The 16,352-nt window shown below is 32.9% G+C and overlaps 1 protein-coding gene and 1 pseudogene across 6 annotated transcripts in view; one reads left to right on the top strand and one right to left on the bottom strand.

The window, feature by feature from the left end:
* Positions 1-16,352, bottom strand: part of LOC145295987 (uncharacterized) — a 404,367-nt gene that overhangs the window by 267,261 nt on the left and 120,754 nt on the right. The window lies entirely within an intron of this gene.
* Positions 6,646-6,762, top strand: LOC145296568 (5S ribosomal RNA; annotated as a pseudogene).

Below are 16,352 nucleotides of genomic sequence, written 5' to 3'. Positions count from 1 at the left end.
GAGAGAGAGAGTGAAAGAAAGAGAGAGAGAGTGAAAGAAAGAGAGAGAGAGAGTGAAAGAAAGAGAGAGAGAGAGTGAAAGAAAGAGAGAGAGAGAGAGTGAAAGAAAGAGAGAGAGAGAGTGAAAGAAAGAGAGAGGGAGAGAGTGAAAGAAAGAGAGAGTGAAAGAAAGAGAGAGAGTGAAAGAAAGAGAGAGAGTGAAAGAAAGAGAGAGAGTGAAAGAAAGAGAGAGAGAGAGTGAAAGAAAGAGAAAGAGAGAGTGAAAGAAAGAGAAAGAGAGAGAGAATGAAAGAAACAGAAAGAGAGAGAGTGAAAGAAACAGAAAGAGAGAGAGAGTGAAAGAAACAGAAAGAGAGAGAGAGTGAAAGAAAGAGAAAGAGAGAGAGAGAGTGAAAGAAACAGAAAGAGAGAGAGAGAGTGAAAGAAAGAGAAAGAGAGAGAGAGAGTGAAAGAAAGAGAAAGAGAGAGAGAGTGAAAGAAACAGAAAGAGAGAGAGAGTGAAAGAGAAAGAGAGAGAGAGTGAAAGAGAAAGAGAGAGAGAGTGAAAGAAAGAGAAAGAGAGAGAGAGAGTGAAAGAAAGAGAGAGAGAGTGAAAGAAAGAGAAAGAGAGAGAGAGTGAAAGAAAGAGAAAGAGAGAGAGAGTGAAAGAAAGAGAAAGAGAGAGAGAGAGAGTAAAAGAAAGAGAAAGAGAGAGAGAGAGTAAAAGAAAGAGAGAGAGAGTAAAAGAAAGAGAGAGAGAGTAAAAGAAAGAGAGAGAGAGAGTAAAAGAAAGAGAGAGAGAGTAAAAGAAAGAGAGTGTGAAAGAAAGAGAGAGTGTTAAAGAAAGAGAGAGTGTGAAAGAAAGAGAGAGTGTGAAAGAAAGAGAGAGTGTGAAAGAAAGAGAGTGAAAGAAAGAGAGAGAGTGTGAAAGAAAGTGAAAGAAAATGAACGAGAGATCAAGTGAACAAAAGAAAGAAAAAGAGAAAATTAGATATTAATACAGAGAATATCCAATGATTAGGTCACCTGTGAAGAATGGAAACTGAACGACTACGAAGGCAATTTCTGCATTTTCCATTCTGTGAAAAAAGAAAGAACCCAAACTATGATTAAAATATACAGTGAAAAGAAATTTAAAATGGAAGAACACAAATAATTGGCAAAATGATACAAAAGTCATAATCAAATGCAAAAAATGCCATTACCTTTCAAAATTTATTTATCTTCCTCTTACTGCCCCCCCTCCCCCGGAGGAATAGAACTCTAGTCTACAAACAATGCTCGGACACCCTATCCGCATTCTCCGGTAAGGATGCTTAAGGTGATTAGCAATAAACTAACCCCTTCTCAAAGAGAAAAAGCCAAACTTGAGAGTGGATCTCCAAGAAATGCACTAGCAGTATCAGAATTTTTGTAGGAATTTTTGACACCCCTAACACGAAACTGCGAATACAATATAAAAATCTCGTAATTTCTCTGTTAAAAGTGGGTTATTTATTTTCTTTATGGATTATACTTCCAAAATAAACTATTACAGTTGTTTTAAAAGTAATAGAAATATTTTTTTTTTTTTTTTAAACAGTAATGAATTTTCCGAACTCAATATTTTTCAATTTTTAAACTCAATATTTTTAAATTTTTAAATTTTAAAAATCTATCAAAATTTTTCTATTGATTCTATTTTTACGATATTTTCAGGGTCAATGTGAAATTTTATGTTCTTTCCAATAAACCGAATATAATATTTTAGACAAACGTTTTTTTTAAATTCACGCCCCCCCATTTTCACGCCCCCCATTTTCACGCCCCCCCCATTTTGAAATGTCTATTAAAAAGTAAATAATTAATTTATGTTTAATAGGTTTATATATCACAAATTGAAGAGAAAAGGTCAATAAATAATATATTCAAATTTAAAACAAAAAAAAAAATCAGTTTTTTAGAAATTTACCTGTAAAGTCCGAAGTTTAAAACCTTATTTTATAAGAACACATTTTTTCTTTTTGTCTTTTTTTTTTTTTTTTAATGAAACCTTGGTCCTTGCTCCTTTAATTGAAAAAAAAATTAGGGCTTGAATTACATTTTTCGAGGAGTTATAAGCTTAGAAAGATAGGGGGTCGAATAATTTACGCCTCTCATTTTGAAATGTCTATTAAAAAGTAAATAATTAATTTATGTTTAATAGGTTTATATATCACAAATTGAAGAGAAAAGGTCAATAAATAATATATTCAAATTTAAAACAAAAAAAAAAATCAGTTTTTTAGAAATTTACCTGTAAAGTCCGAAGTTTAAAACCTTTTTAAAAAAAAAAAAACACATTGTTTTGTTTTGTTTTTTTTTTAAATAAAACCTTGGTCCTTACTCCTTTAATTGAAAAAAAAAATTAGGGCTTGAATTACATTTTTCGAGGAGTTATAAGCTTGGAAAGATGGGGTGGAATTATTCACTATTTTCACGAAATTTCTGACACTGCTAGAAATGCACAGTTCTAGCTACATACCACAGTCAACAGGGAAAAGGCCATTTCAGAAATGGCCAAGAATCTGTTGGTTTGGGGCCATCTGAAGACGTGCATTAGCCTGGTTGAGGTGACATAGCCTTTCTAAAACAGTCATGATTACTTGAACACCTACCAAGACAACTGTTTGGCTTTTTTACAAAGAGAAAAGTGTAAAGATGACTAACAGCTCTCATTTTCACTACATTTTTTATGACTTTCTGCTTACATTGTTACACTGTAAAATTTTCACCTTACAACAATTCATGATGCAAAGTGTAGTATCTGTTCTGAAACTACACTTAATGTTTTCTGTTTAAATCTTGCAAGATTTAAGCAATTTTTATTTTTGTCTCAATCTAGAATGGCCCTTTTTGGGGAACTGAATTTTCCCAGCATTTAAAACCGATATTGTGGTAAACTCTGCCCTCGTAGAAGGGCAACTAATTATAAACAGAGCTTTGTGGTGACTCACTAGTATAAAAAAAAAAAGGAGGAGGCTCTTTTTTTGGTGATTAAATTTATTTTTTGGTAATTTTATAGAACAGGATCCATTTCAACCCAAATGTTTCTGATTGCAATTTACAGAACAGACACAAAATTGACCGAGCCATTGCTGAACAGTCAATTAGTACTAATATTGGTATTTGTACAGTTTAATCAAGACATGAAAAAATGAAAATATCGGAAAAGAAAAAAAAAAGTTACATTGTACGTATCCGTTTTGGAATGAAGTTCTCTGAAAAAATTTACACTTAATTTGATCAACAATTTGTTATGATACTAATCAAAAGCCATGTTTCGATTTTTAGAAAGAAAAGCTATGATTTAACATGGGGAGAAGGGTGTCGGCGCTTTAAACTGAGTTATCTCCCCGTTGCGTGTTCTAAAAATCCAAACTTAGCTACCTTGAGTGCGCTGTCATAAAAACGTGTTTTTCCGCTGTGAAAAATTTTTTTTTTAAATAAAAATAAAAAACTAATCGATCAAATGAAGTGAATTTTTTTTTTTTTTTTTTTTCGGAGAAGTTCAGTCCAAAACGGATACAATATAACTTTCTTTTCGATAGTTTCATTTTTAATGTCTTGATTAAACTGTACAAGTACCCCAATATTAAATGAAAACTTTTGTCTTTACCCTGACTGAAAGGTACGGTCAATTACCAACACCTCCCTGTGTTAAGAATTGGTTTGATGATTTTCTTTAAATCATTACGTGTCTAACTTTGCCTTTGTGGAGAAGCAATTAAACAGGGACTACCAAGGCAACGGCTGTGTTCTCAACTATGTGAAGAGAAGCACGGGTTAAGGAAGGTTCACATTAGGATGCAGTGGAAATACACTTGAAATAGAGGAATATCAACACCAGCGACTGGTAATATAATGCAAAAGACAGAACCAAATGGAGAAGTACGATCATGGCCGGATGGCCTTCGGGGCGGGGGGGGGGGGCGGTCACCGTCACTTTGCCAAGCTTCATATGAGGATTATTGTGCATAAAAAAAATCTGATTTCTCAAATTTATTATCATAAAGAAAAAGTGATTTTGATTGTGTTTTCATCGAAAAGATTAGAAAGCAGGATGAAGATGGGGGAGGATAGAAGAGGATGCGGATGAAAAAGATGAGGATGAAAAGGATGAGGAGATCACCAAGCGAGGTCAAAAACTAGAACAGTTTGGATCTACCCTGCTCTTCACCTCTTCCAGTCTTACTGTCAAAAACATGCAAAATGACTTCAACAACATTGTTTAACTAGTGAACTCCCTCCACCATCTGACAAGAAAAAAAATGCTTCGCCAGTTTTCAAATTAAAATTCATATAAAAAATCATAATTACTTGTGTAAATCTATGATTTCTATATATAAATTACCATTTCTGATGACCCAAAGGAAAAAAAACGCCCTATTACTGACTTTTTATTTAGAGCAGAGAATTTCTTTCTGAATTCATTTCAGATTGTGGGCATTGACTGTCTTGCTATTTGCTTTCCAATGCAAGTTATTCCAGTGCTTGTTTTACTCCTTTTCAAAGGGATATTTAGAGACTAGACTTGCAAATTAAAAATTAATTATGATGACCTAAAGAATTCTCTGATTAATAAAGAGTAGATAAATAAAAAAAAAAGTTAAAAAAAAAACAAAAAAAAACGTTGTCGGACTGTTTAACATCAAAGACATAAGCCAAATATAAAGCAGGAAAGCAATTTCTCGAATTAGAAAGATTAAAAAAAAAATAAAGGAAAGAAAAACGTATAAATCGGTATAAAACGCAAAAAGGAGGGGAGGAAGTAAACGTCTCATTATGGAAATAATTTTTCATTTTTCATTTCTTTATTCCATGAACAGACTTGTGTAATGGGATGGATATATATTTACCAATAGAGTGAAGGACGCTTTTTTTTTTATATAGAACTTATTCTATACATAACTGATTTTTATTCACATTATATTTTGGGGCATCCATACAAATCGAAGGAAAATGAAAAAGGAGAAACAAAAATGGAAGGCTTTAGAAGAGAAAAGTAGAACCAATCCTTGAAAATGGCTTAAATAAAAAACACTATCTTCACTTGGAATATCTGCATCATCAAAATAATGATGATAGTTTCATGGAAACCTCTAAGGCTACCATCATATTTCTCGATCTTGTTCAAACTCTGGTATTGATATTTACTCATTACAAGTTTTTTTTTTTTTTTCTGTATTGTTGAATCTTAGTTTTGGTCTTCCGTTAATTCCTCATTCTTTCACAGATTATGAACGGACCAATTATTCAGATTCTATTCTCTTCAAGTGTCCCACCCATCTAATATTCTTCTGTATAAATAGATCCACCATAGACGGTAGGCAAGCATGTTCGAGCGCTTTCTTGCTCGATGACATTGTCTTGCCAGATAGCATTCAGAATTTTCCTATAAATACACACCATGTTATCATATTTAGAAGAAAGGGTAATTTTGTTTAAAGACTGTTTTAAGTATATATAAATAATATATATAAATAATCTATATAATATCTTGCATGTTCTTTCCTTAGTCAGTCAGTACGTTACACTTTGAAAAAAGCCAACTATAATTTTTGAAGGTCAAACTGCTTCCAAAAAAAGGACAAATTTGCACAATTTGACTTGGAAAAGGGCAATCTGGAAAGCCTAGTCAGATTGAGAGTGATCTCCCTTTGGCGTAACCTCGTTTTCGAATATCATTATAATATATGATCATTATTGTAATGGTTTGAAAAAAGAACTCTAAGATAATGGACACTATTTTCACAGAAATGTTAATAAACTCATATTTGCTGTGTTATTGGTTTTTCTGTTAAAAAAGAAAACAAAAAAAACTTTTTACATTATCGAGAAAAATATCAGTTTCATCAAAACATATTTGTTGATTTAATATATATTTCATTCCATGGAATTTCCACGAATCCTACTAGTAGTTAATGTTAAAGAAGACTAAGCATTGTGTGCATAAAATGGTAAAATAATGCTTAGAAAATATCATATGCATTCTTCAATCAGAACAAGAATGATTGATTGGCTCATGAGGAAGTATGATCATGACGTTCATTAAACAACTGTTGGGTTCGGAATTGTGTGTGAAGAAAGTCTCAGCCTTCCCAGATTGTGCCTAAGATTCAACGATACAGTGAAAAGAAACTATAAGTACAGGAATCTGAAGATTGACAAGAAATTGACAAAATTATACGAAATATAAAACGAAATGAGGAAGTATGATCATGACTTTCATTAAACAATTATTCTTAGAATAGTTCAGTTTAATGTTTTATGAATAACGTTTCAATGATAAACTGCAGATCAGAAAAATAAAATAAAAATGACATGATACTGTCATGTGACCAATTCAATAATTAAAAAAAAATGGAAAAGAATGCTTCAGTAATCAAAGTAATTAGGGAAGTAGATAGTTCGATTATCGGTGAGAGAAATCCAAAGGTTTCCCTTTTCACTGGCTACTACACTGAAACGTAGTGGAGGATGTGAATCCCGTCCATGGATTACACCACTTACCCTTGATTATCACCTTATAATGCTGAATGTTTAGGAAGGAAGTATAAAATACCATTTATTGAGTCTTTGGTATAATTCAACCTGGGATTGAACTCCACTATCTCAGTTCATTAACAAACACTGACCATTATGCCAAGCATATGGCATAATCATGTTAACACATCGGTTCTCATTAGATCACTGAAGTTAAGCAACATTGAGCCTGATCAGTACCAGATGAGTGATCATTTGGGAATACCAGGTGCCGTATGTAGGAGAATGTCAACACCTCTCTGCAAGAGTTGTAAAAAATTTTTTTTTTTAAATAGATAAAAATAACTAACATTGCCATCTCGCCTGACAGGGATACACATGTCACTGGGGACCGCTTGTGAATTTGATATTTCCATGAAACTTCCTCCTTTGGAGAAAGCCGGTTAAGTCTGCCTAGAGTTAGTGCTGCTTCAGTATCGGTATCATGCCAAGTGAGCAAAAAAAAGCTCTAATCAATCCAACCAGGATTTTGTCAGCCTACTCAGAGATATAAAACAAGTAAAATAACAACGTCACATGTCTTACAAATAGCCATTTCAAATTACTGAAGCAGATCAAATTGTAAAAAAAATCCAAAAAGAATCACATGATTCTGTTTACAGTTACGTCTGCATTCTCACACGTCCAATTCAACAATAAGAGAACAACATTTGTATGCTTAACAAGTAAAAATCAATCCTACATTCAACCACGAGATAAAAAAGAAAGGGCCCGAAAAATCAGTTGATTGTGAAAAAACGACATAGCAGTATAAGCATGCTTCTTGATAACGGTAAGTTAGGAAATAAGTCATCATTATCGACCAAATTATTCTGATGAAAATGTTGACTGTACCTGAAATGTAGCGATGGGACATTCATATTATTCGAACTACAGTTCTCATCTTGAATATTACTTTCACAATGTTTCGACCAATCAAACCACTGACCTTCCTCGGGCGTATCTTGTCGAATCTTGAAACTGTATCTTAACTCTCGCCCACACTGAGGTTACAAGTTCAATCCTGAATGCAGGTAATGCTTAAAATACAATTGCAAATTTCTTAGGACTTCTACTCAGTTATGGCTGATGGAACAAGATCATGCTACCTCTATAGATTAAATAAAAGCTTCAGTTTGAAATTCCATGCAGATTCAAGCGTTTGACAATGATGTTAAAGTTCAACAATTTTTATGCACTTTTCTCTTGTTGAAAGCCTTCATTTTTAGTTATAGATTGTTTAAATTGTCCTCTGGACCAATAACACACAAGATGGCAAATCTTCTAATCTCCAATAATAAACTTTGAATAGTCATAATCTGGTGACTAATGGTGCAACCAAAATAAGTTTAAACATCATTGTTTATGTTTTGTAAAGATCCACGTGACCATATCAAAAATTTTTACATAAAATGAAAATTTAATTTTGGATTATTCAGACTACTGTTATCATCGTGAGTTTTATTTTCACAAAGTTTCGGCTGATGTAACATCTGACCTTTTTCAGGTGTAATTTGTCGGACTTTGGTGTCTTTTCAGAATTTGCACAGAATTTCAAATGAAAAATGAAACCTTTTATTTAATCCGCAGGAGTAACATGCTCTAGTTCCATCAGCCATGACCGGATAGAAGTCCTAAGTAATTTGCAATTGTATGCTTGAAGATTAAAGGTCCAATCATTAGTGTGGGTGATACGAAGAATACAACTATAAATTACTAAGGACTTCTACCCAGTTATGGCTGGCAGAACAAGAGCATTCGACCTCCATAGATTAACTAAAGGATTCCATTCAAATTCCATGTAGATTCCCGAGTTTAACAGAAAGATTCCAGAATTCAACAAGATACAGCTAAAGAATGTCAGAGATTAGATTAACTTAAATATTGTGAAAATAACACTAAAAGATGAGAACAGTAGTCCTAAAGAATCCAAATAATATGAACCATCAATCCTCATCTAAAAGTTCAGAAACATAATGCAGTTATTGGAGAGTTCCAATATTTTTCCAGGCTTTGATATGAGTACTGATTCTGTTATAAATTTCCAATTCTGATTCTTTTTAAATCTTTGAATATTTAGTTACAGAAATGACTTTTTAATTTTGGATTACCATAAAAACGCATATGTGCATGAATTTCCGTAAACGTAAAAACACACTTGTAGGGAGAGGTGATCTATAGAAGATGGTTTAAAATGAATAAATATTTATCAGTTTATTAGTAGGGATGCATCAATAAGCAAATTAGCTGATTACTGATATATCAACCATTTGATAATCGACCGATTAACAGGTTTTCTAACGTCGATTTATAAGTAACTTTTGTTGTCATAAATGGTACTGATATTAATTTAGTAATATTGTAAACGAAAACAAGTTAACTCCCTGTTTTGCTTGCCAGTGAAAATTCACCGAAGGGACATGTACTGTCTACACCGTATTTTCAAATAATAGGTTTGAAGAGCTAATAACCTGTAGACTTTTGTGATTGGACGGAATTTGAAAATAGAGGGAAAAATACGGAAAATTTTGCACCTTCCGCTACCTATCGAATTAACATTATTATTTTGTACTTTAAATTATACAGCATAATCATGCTGACATACCGGTTCTTGTCAGATTACCAAAGGTAAGCAACGATGATCCTGGCCAGTACTAAATGGGTGACCATTTGAGACTTCCAGGTGCTGTATGTGCTCTCTGCTTATCTTGTCATTGTTTCCAGTCGTCCTAGACCTCTCCTTACCACTGGACTCAAGCAATGCCGATTCAGGAGAAGTGTGGTTGGAGATTGTACAACCCTTGCTTCACAATTACACACGCAGCTGCCCCTACAGGGGTTATCTTTTGTCTTTCGAGACTGAACGAAGGCATCAAAATCACTGTCAAAGAAAATTACTACTCTATTTTTTAAAATAAAAATTATGTATATAAGTGAATACGTTTAGAAGGCATTTTTTTTTTTTGATATAAACAAATTTATTTACTTAAATCAAATCAGATATATTTCGATACTATACATCCGTGTCAATGAAGAGTCTGTTTTTTTTATTTTTATTTTATTTTTTTTTCTGGTTCGCTTGGTGTAATTCTGCGTTAGACAATGTTAGTTCATGGGTCTTCATAACGGTTTGATTTAAGAAAAAACAACACATTTTTTTTTTTTAAATTAATAAAAATAAAAACAATCATTAACAGGGTATTGCGGTAGCCGTGCAAATTGAATTAATGAAAATTGTAACTTGCACATGAATTGAAAATAAGAATTACGTACTTAAATAAATACGTTTAGAAGGCTATAAACAACGTATTCTTTTTTTTAACAGACTCTTCATTGATAAGATGTATAGCTTCGAAGTATATCTGATTTGATTTAAGCAAATAAATTTGTTTATATAAAAAAATTGCGTTGTTTATAGCCTTCCTAATGTATTCATTTATATACTTAATTCTTATTTTCAACTATTATGCAAATGCAGGTTACAATTTTCATTAATTCTATCTTTCAGTTTTTATGTTGCAGAATTGTACGGTAAATTCTGACTACGTGCAAACCAAAAATAAAGCATTCTTCAGTTAAAATCTTGTTACTCATTTTTGGATCCATGTTACCATTGCACATACATTTTTTATAGTTTAAATAATGCATTTTTTATCGAGATAAATTGCTAATTTATATGAAACATAATTTAACTCCGTAAAAAAATAAATATTAGCAACAACCATCAAACATTATGGTAACTAATTTCTGCTGGAAGTATTTTGATGTCAATCACAAAAATAAGAATATATCCGTCTGTAAGTTATATAAAGCCATTATATCAAGGGATGGTAAATCAGCAAAAAATTTTACAATGACTAATATGCTAAACTATCTTAGAAAAGTTCATCCAGAAGAAGCAAAATTTGCTGATGAAAAAAAAACAAAAAAAAAACAATGAATATTTAATGACAGACATTTCAGGAACAAGTGGCAGCAACTACGAGCCTTTAGTGAAACACCAAACTACAATATTGGCAAAGAAAAAAATTTGGAATATTAATGACCACAGTTTGAACAATGCAGAGCTGTGGTTAGAGGTGTTCCATTCCCTGGTATGCACACAGGTGCAAAAATAAGTGAAGAATTGCACAATTACCTGGATGAGTATAAAATCTCCAATAAAGTTTTCCTAGTCTTGCAGGATTCATGAGCAAATATGGTTGCTAGTGTCAGTGAATGTGATTTAGAATCACTATCATACAGACATTGCAACTCTCAATAAATGACTTTTCCAATAGGCTGTGAATTACAATTAATGAAAATATAGTTTCTCACTTTAATCGTTCGCCATTGGCAATTAGCAAATTAACTGAAATACAGGATCAGCTTAATTTGGAAAAAAAAACACTCATTCAAGGTGTGAACACACAGTGCAATTTACCATATTATATGCTGAAAAGGAATTTAGAACAAAAAGCTCTTGTAATATATGCAGTTGATAATAAGATATCTATCTTATTAACTTACCAATGGAGACTTGTGCAAAAAATTGTCCAGTCACCGAGTCCATTTGAAGAAATCACCAAGCAAGCAAGTTACAGAACTTCAGCCATATCAATGATAATACCTACAATTTTAGCTCTGATGTTCTGTCAAAAGCTGTCCAATCTAATTCTGACAGTTCTGACATTAGTAGAATCCTTACTACTGTTGAACAATATAGCAGGTAGAGGCTGAATGAAACCGGGAGACTGTAACTGCAAGTACAACAGAAATACAAGACTCACAATCTAAATTCAAAGGAGTAAATCCCCCATGCTTAAGTGCACAAAAGAACTTTATCATTATGCAGCGTTGCCACTATTTGTAAGAGGTGATGATTCATTTCAGTGGTAGGAAAAGACACAGGAGACCTTACCATTGTTGAGTTAACTGGCTTCAAAATATTTAAGTGCACCACCTTCATCTATGGAGAGTGAGAGTCTCTATAGTATAAGTGGTAATGTGTATGAACCTATGAGGGACAGGTTGTGTCCTGAGAATGGAGAAACTCCAATGTTTCTACATTACAACTTGAGAGTACTCAATTTTAAATACTGATGAGACTATGAAAGCAAAGGAAACAGGCAGCAAGAATAGAAGAACTAGAGCAGCAGCAGCAGCAGGTGCAGAGTAAAGGTAATCAGTGGAAGAACTTCAGCTTAATAGTTATTCACTTAAAAATTGGAATTTGTACTTTGGAATCTGTTTGTTATATTTTTTTTATTTAGTTGTTTAATTATCTTCATTTAAGAATTAAAATTGTACTTTCTATTTTGCAATTTCGTTTAATAAAGCAAAAAAAAAAGGGAGGGAAGCCATAATAGCAGCCAGACATTTAACAAATGTCAAGTTAAATTGGTAGTTACTGTGTTAATGTGTCAAAGCTATTTGATGAGTCACTTGGCATTGATGAAATGATTTAAATTTAATAGGAAAGAGAAAAGTAATTAATCGGCTAATTACCAATTAATCAACCGATTAATCGGTCAACCGGCGATAAGATCGATTACTGATTACCTGCAATTTTAATTGGTGCACTTCTAATCATTAGTATTTAAAGAAAAATAAAAAAATAAAAAAATAATATTTAGAATTGCTTTTAGATATTGGAAAAGTGGCACAAATTTTTCCGATTCTAATACCCCAAAATGTTTGATTTTTCTGATTCCCAATTCCGATAAATTATCCCAACATTACCGAGGAAGTAACTCAAGTATTCCTCATTATCAGTTGGCTAGATAGGATAGATAAATTATTATCTCTTTCAGCTCATACTAACTAATAAACAAAACCTCTTTCATTATAAACTATAGAAAAGAACTACACTCATTAGCCAGAACAAAAGATTTATTCCTGTGGGCTTCAATCATACACAACAAACTAAAAAAACGCACACAACTACTAATCACAAAGAAACAACTGTTGCACATTTTCTAAAATAAATTCTGTATTATTGATCATGCTCATAACCTGATTGCGGTTTGTCGTCCTTTACTGTGCATATATGAGCAGCATACCTATGTAGTGATACCACACGAGTTATCCCAGACAATTGGTGACCTCTGATCTGTCTACAAAACTGGTAACTCCTATATTACTTTTGCAGAAATAATTAAAAAAAAAAAACCCTGTATTCACAGACGAAAATAACTTTTTTCATAACTTTATTTCATACATTTTTTTTTCATTCACATTTTCAAATCAAAAATATCCCACAGCTTTTTTCTGATTAAAGAGCTTCTTCACAACTTATCAACAATTTGGCATGATTTTGCCTGCAAAGTCAGAGCATTTTTTTTCTTTTTTTCAAGAGAGTCACCACTTATCAAGGTAATGTAGTAGTCGTTAATGACATAAATTGCATAGAATTTGATTAAGGGGACGGCTCAACAAGAATTGTTTACATTAAACTTGAAGTCTACCATATTATAGTCAACTGGGAAGCACACCAGCTGAACAGTATTCCACAGGTGGGTAGCTCTAGGAAAGAAGCTCTGTTCATGGAATCTGCATTTAGATTTAGGTACAGATAGAGAGTGGGGTAAATCGTATATGATGGTTATTGCTAGCTGAGTGTTTTTTGTGACATTTTGGCAAGGGGGAGAAATTATAGATTGGAGCTCAATCAAATTTGTAAGAGTGTTAGGAATTTAAGTCCGATATTTTTTTAATCTCCGAAGAATCAATAGACAGCCTGAATATTGGGAGACTTTAAAATATGAAGTCCGAGTCAGATACTTGAAAATTCTGAGAATTGAAAGTTTTAGAATCCAAGGAGTTTGGGCTTTCCTACTCCCTAACTTCAGTTTTTGAAGATCTAAATGTTCAGAGTCGTTCTTGATTTTACGTAACCTAAACCCTGAAGTGGATACTTATTTAGTTTATGACCTAGTCTCTGGTAAGTTCACATCGACATCTTCTGGCGAATTACATAAGGTGCTGAAAGATGCCCAAGCAATTAGCCAATCAGCTGTCAGAAGATGACAAGTTTCAACAAAATCCCCCCAAAATTTTTTTCAAACCGAAATTAACTTTCAGTACGCTATGTCAACGTGTAAATAGAAACACATTCTTAATATAGGGAGGGGGGGAGAGAATGCTGCGTTTTGAATGAATCGTCTGACAGTCTTCCTTTGGGATTCTTCTGGCTGCTTATGTAACCTGTCAGAAGATGCCAATATAAAGTTACCAAAGGTCATAAACTGGATAAGTATCCTGAAGTGACCTAATCGGAAGAACCTCAGTGATCCATATCGAGATTCGGTTGTTTTATGGATTATTTTTTTAGGTACATATTTTGAAAATGGTCTGTAAACCATAGATTCTAGTTAACACTTTAATGCTATCCTGGCATTATTGCAATGAACCTGGGAATACTGGCAATGAGAGTGTGATGTCACAAAGTTCCCAAATAAGTGGCTCGCCCATCTATGTAGTTTAAGGATATAAAATCTATTTGATGGAAAAATGATATTGCAATGTTTCTCTGGGCAAAAAGAAGACTCGGATTTTGACGATAAAAAAGAAGAAAAAAAAGGAAAATGGTGAAAGAGGAAAAAAAAAGGAAAAGAAAACGAAAAAGGAGAAAAAGAGAAGCAGAAGGAAAAGACTTGTTTTTATTTATTGCTTAGTACAAATATTTAGAAAGAAAGAGGAAAATGGAGAAAGAGGAGAAAAAAGGGAAATGAACGAAAGAAAACGAAAAAGGAGAAAAAGAGAAGCAAAAAGAAAAGACTTGTTTTTATTTATTGTTTAGTATTAAAATTTAGCAAGAATGAGGAAAGAAAAAGAAAATGGAGAAAGAGGAAAGAAAAAGAAAATGGAGAAAGAGGAAAGAAAAAGAAAATGGAGAAAGAGGAAAGAAAAAGAAAATGGAGAAAGAGGAAAAAAAGAAAATGGAGAAAGAGGAAAAAAAGAAAATGGAGAAAGAGGAAAAAAAGAAAATGGAGAAAGAGGAAAAAAAGAAAATGGAGAAAGAGGAAAAAAAGAAAATGGAGAAAGAGGAAAAAAGGAAAATGGAGAAAGAGGAAAAAAGGAAAATGGAGAAAGAGGAAAAAAAAAACGAAAGGAGGAAGAAAACGAAAGAGGACGAAAAAGAAAACGAAAAAGGAAGAAAAAGAAAACGAAAAAGGAAGAAAAAGAAAACGAAAAAGGAAGAAAAAGAAAACGAAAAAGGAGAAAAAGAGAAGGGGAAAAACTTTTGTTTTTATTTATTGTTTAGTACAAATGTTTGGCAAGAGTCCAGAGGGGGATTTAAGGGTTTAATCTCCTGTCGATTATACAAGTAGTTAATCTCTTTCATGACCCAAACATATTGCAATAATCCCATTTACCTAAACTACTTATACAGTTTGGTACTCGATTATTTTGGCCTTATGCTTAACTTCGCTTCATGTCTTTCTTTTAACAGAATTTCCAACAATTGATATCTTCATTTCCTTAACCACTGCTTTCTACTGCTAACAGAAAAAAGTCTAAAATTATTTCAGTTGCCAGTTAACATTTTTGTCCATGTTGTTTTTTTCACGTAAAACCTTTAATGCAATAACAAATTTGGTTCAGCTAAAGTAAAAATCATGTCGCTGGCCATTTTGTATGAGAATCAAGTTATTGGAATAAGAACAATAATTCATTAACATTTTGGCAGATGTAATCCTAAACCTTCACATGCATACTTTTGAACTTGGAAAATGTCTACTTGAACCTAATCCACAAGTAAATTGTCATCACTCTATCAGCCATAGCTGATTGAATTGATGTTATACTTAGTTATAAGATCATATAATACGGATGTATGAGAATCATATTGACAAACAGGTTCCTGGTAGATCATTGAAGTTAAGCAACATTGAGTGTGGTTCATAATCGATGGATAACTAGGAATACCAAGTGTTGTATGTAATGGGACAGCGACACCTTTCAAAACCAATATCATCATTTCCCTCACCAGGATACACATCACCACATGCAACTGGATACCACTTCTGAATTTAATATTCCCTAGAAAGTCCATCTTTTAGAGGAAACTGGCTCAACCAGTTCAGGATAAATGCTGCATGAAATACAAGGCAGAAAGTAAGGATTGAACCTTTAATCTCCAGAATGACAATTTTAGTAAAGTTGATAATAACTAAGAATAGCATAAAATTAACACTTCTGCTTTGTCATGGCTGATGAAACAAGAACAATATACCTCATCATATTAGGTTTAACACCCGTTTTACATACTGATATGCGTTGGACGCTTTTAAGAAACTGATTTCCAAATTAACTTAACTCTGGCCAGGTCTTTACTCATCTATCTTTTTCTCAAGTTCATTTTATCATTTCCTCATGTTTTTTTCTTGGTCTTTCCCTGTTAACTGATCATGCTACCTTAACTGTTCTACATCTACTCACCCAAGAATTCTCATCCATTCTTTTAACATAGCAATACCATCGAAGCCTCCTGTTCTGCACATATCTCCTTATGCTGCCTAGTTTTAATTTTTAATGGAGGCTATCAGATCTAAATGTGTCTTTAAGAATCATGTTACACATTCATCATATCATTCTCATATTTATCTCCATGCAACGCATGTCCTCAACAAGCACTGAGCAAGTTACACTTCTATAAATCGTTATGCTGCATGCATATGCCCTAGTCGATAGTGGTAATGTTTTGTTGCTTAGTAATGGCAAAAGCAACCTGAACTTCCTCCATCCACTCCTGACTCTTAGAATCACACAATCTCAATAGTTTTGATATGCAGATATACTCTGTCCACATCCGAATTCTCATCCATCTTCATTCTGAAGGAATGAGAG

Source organism: Euprymna scolopes, chromosome 16 (genome assembly GCF_053919585.1).
Source record: "Euprymna scolopes isolate OS-2025 chromosome 16, ASM5391958v1, whole genome shotgun sequence".
NCBI classification, from domain to species: Eukaryota; Metazoa; Mollusca; class Cephalopoda; order Sepiida; family Sepiolidae; genus Euprymna; species Euprymna scolopes.
This window is presented reverse-complemented; position numbering and strand designations above follow the sequence as displayed.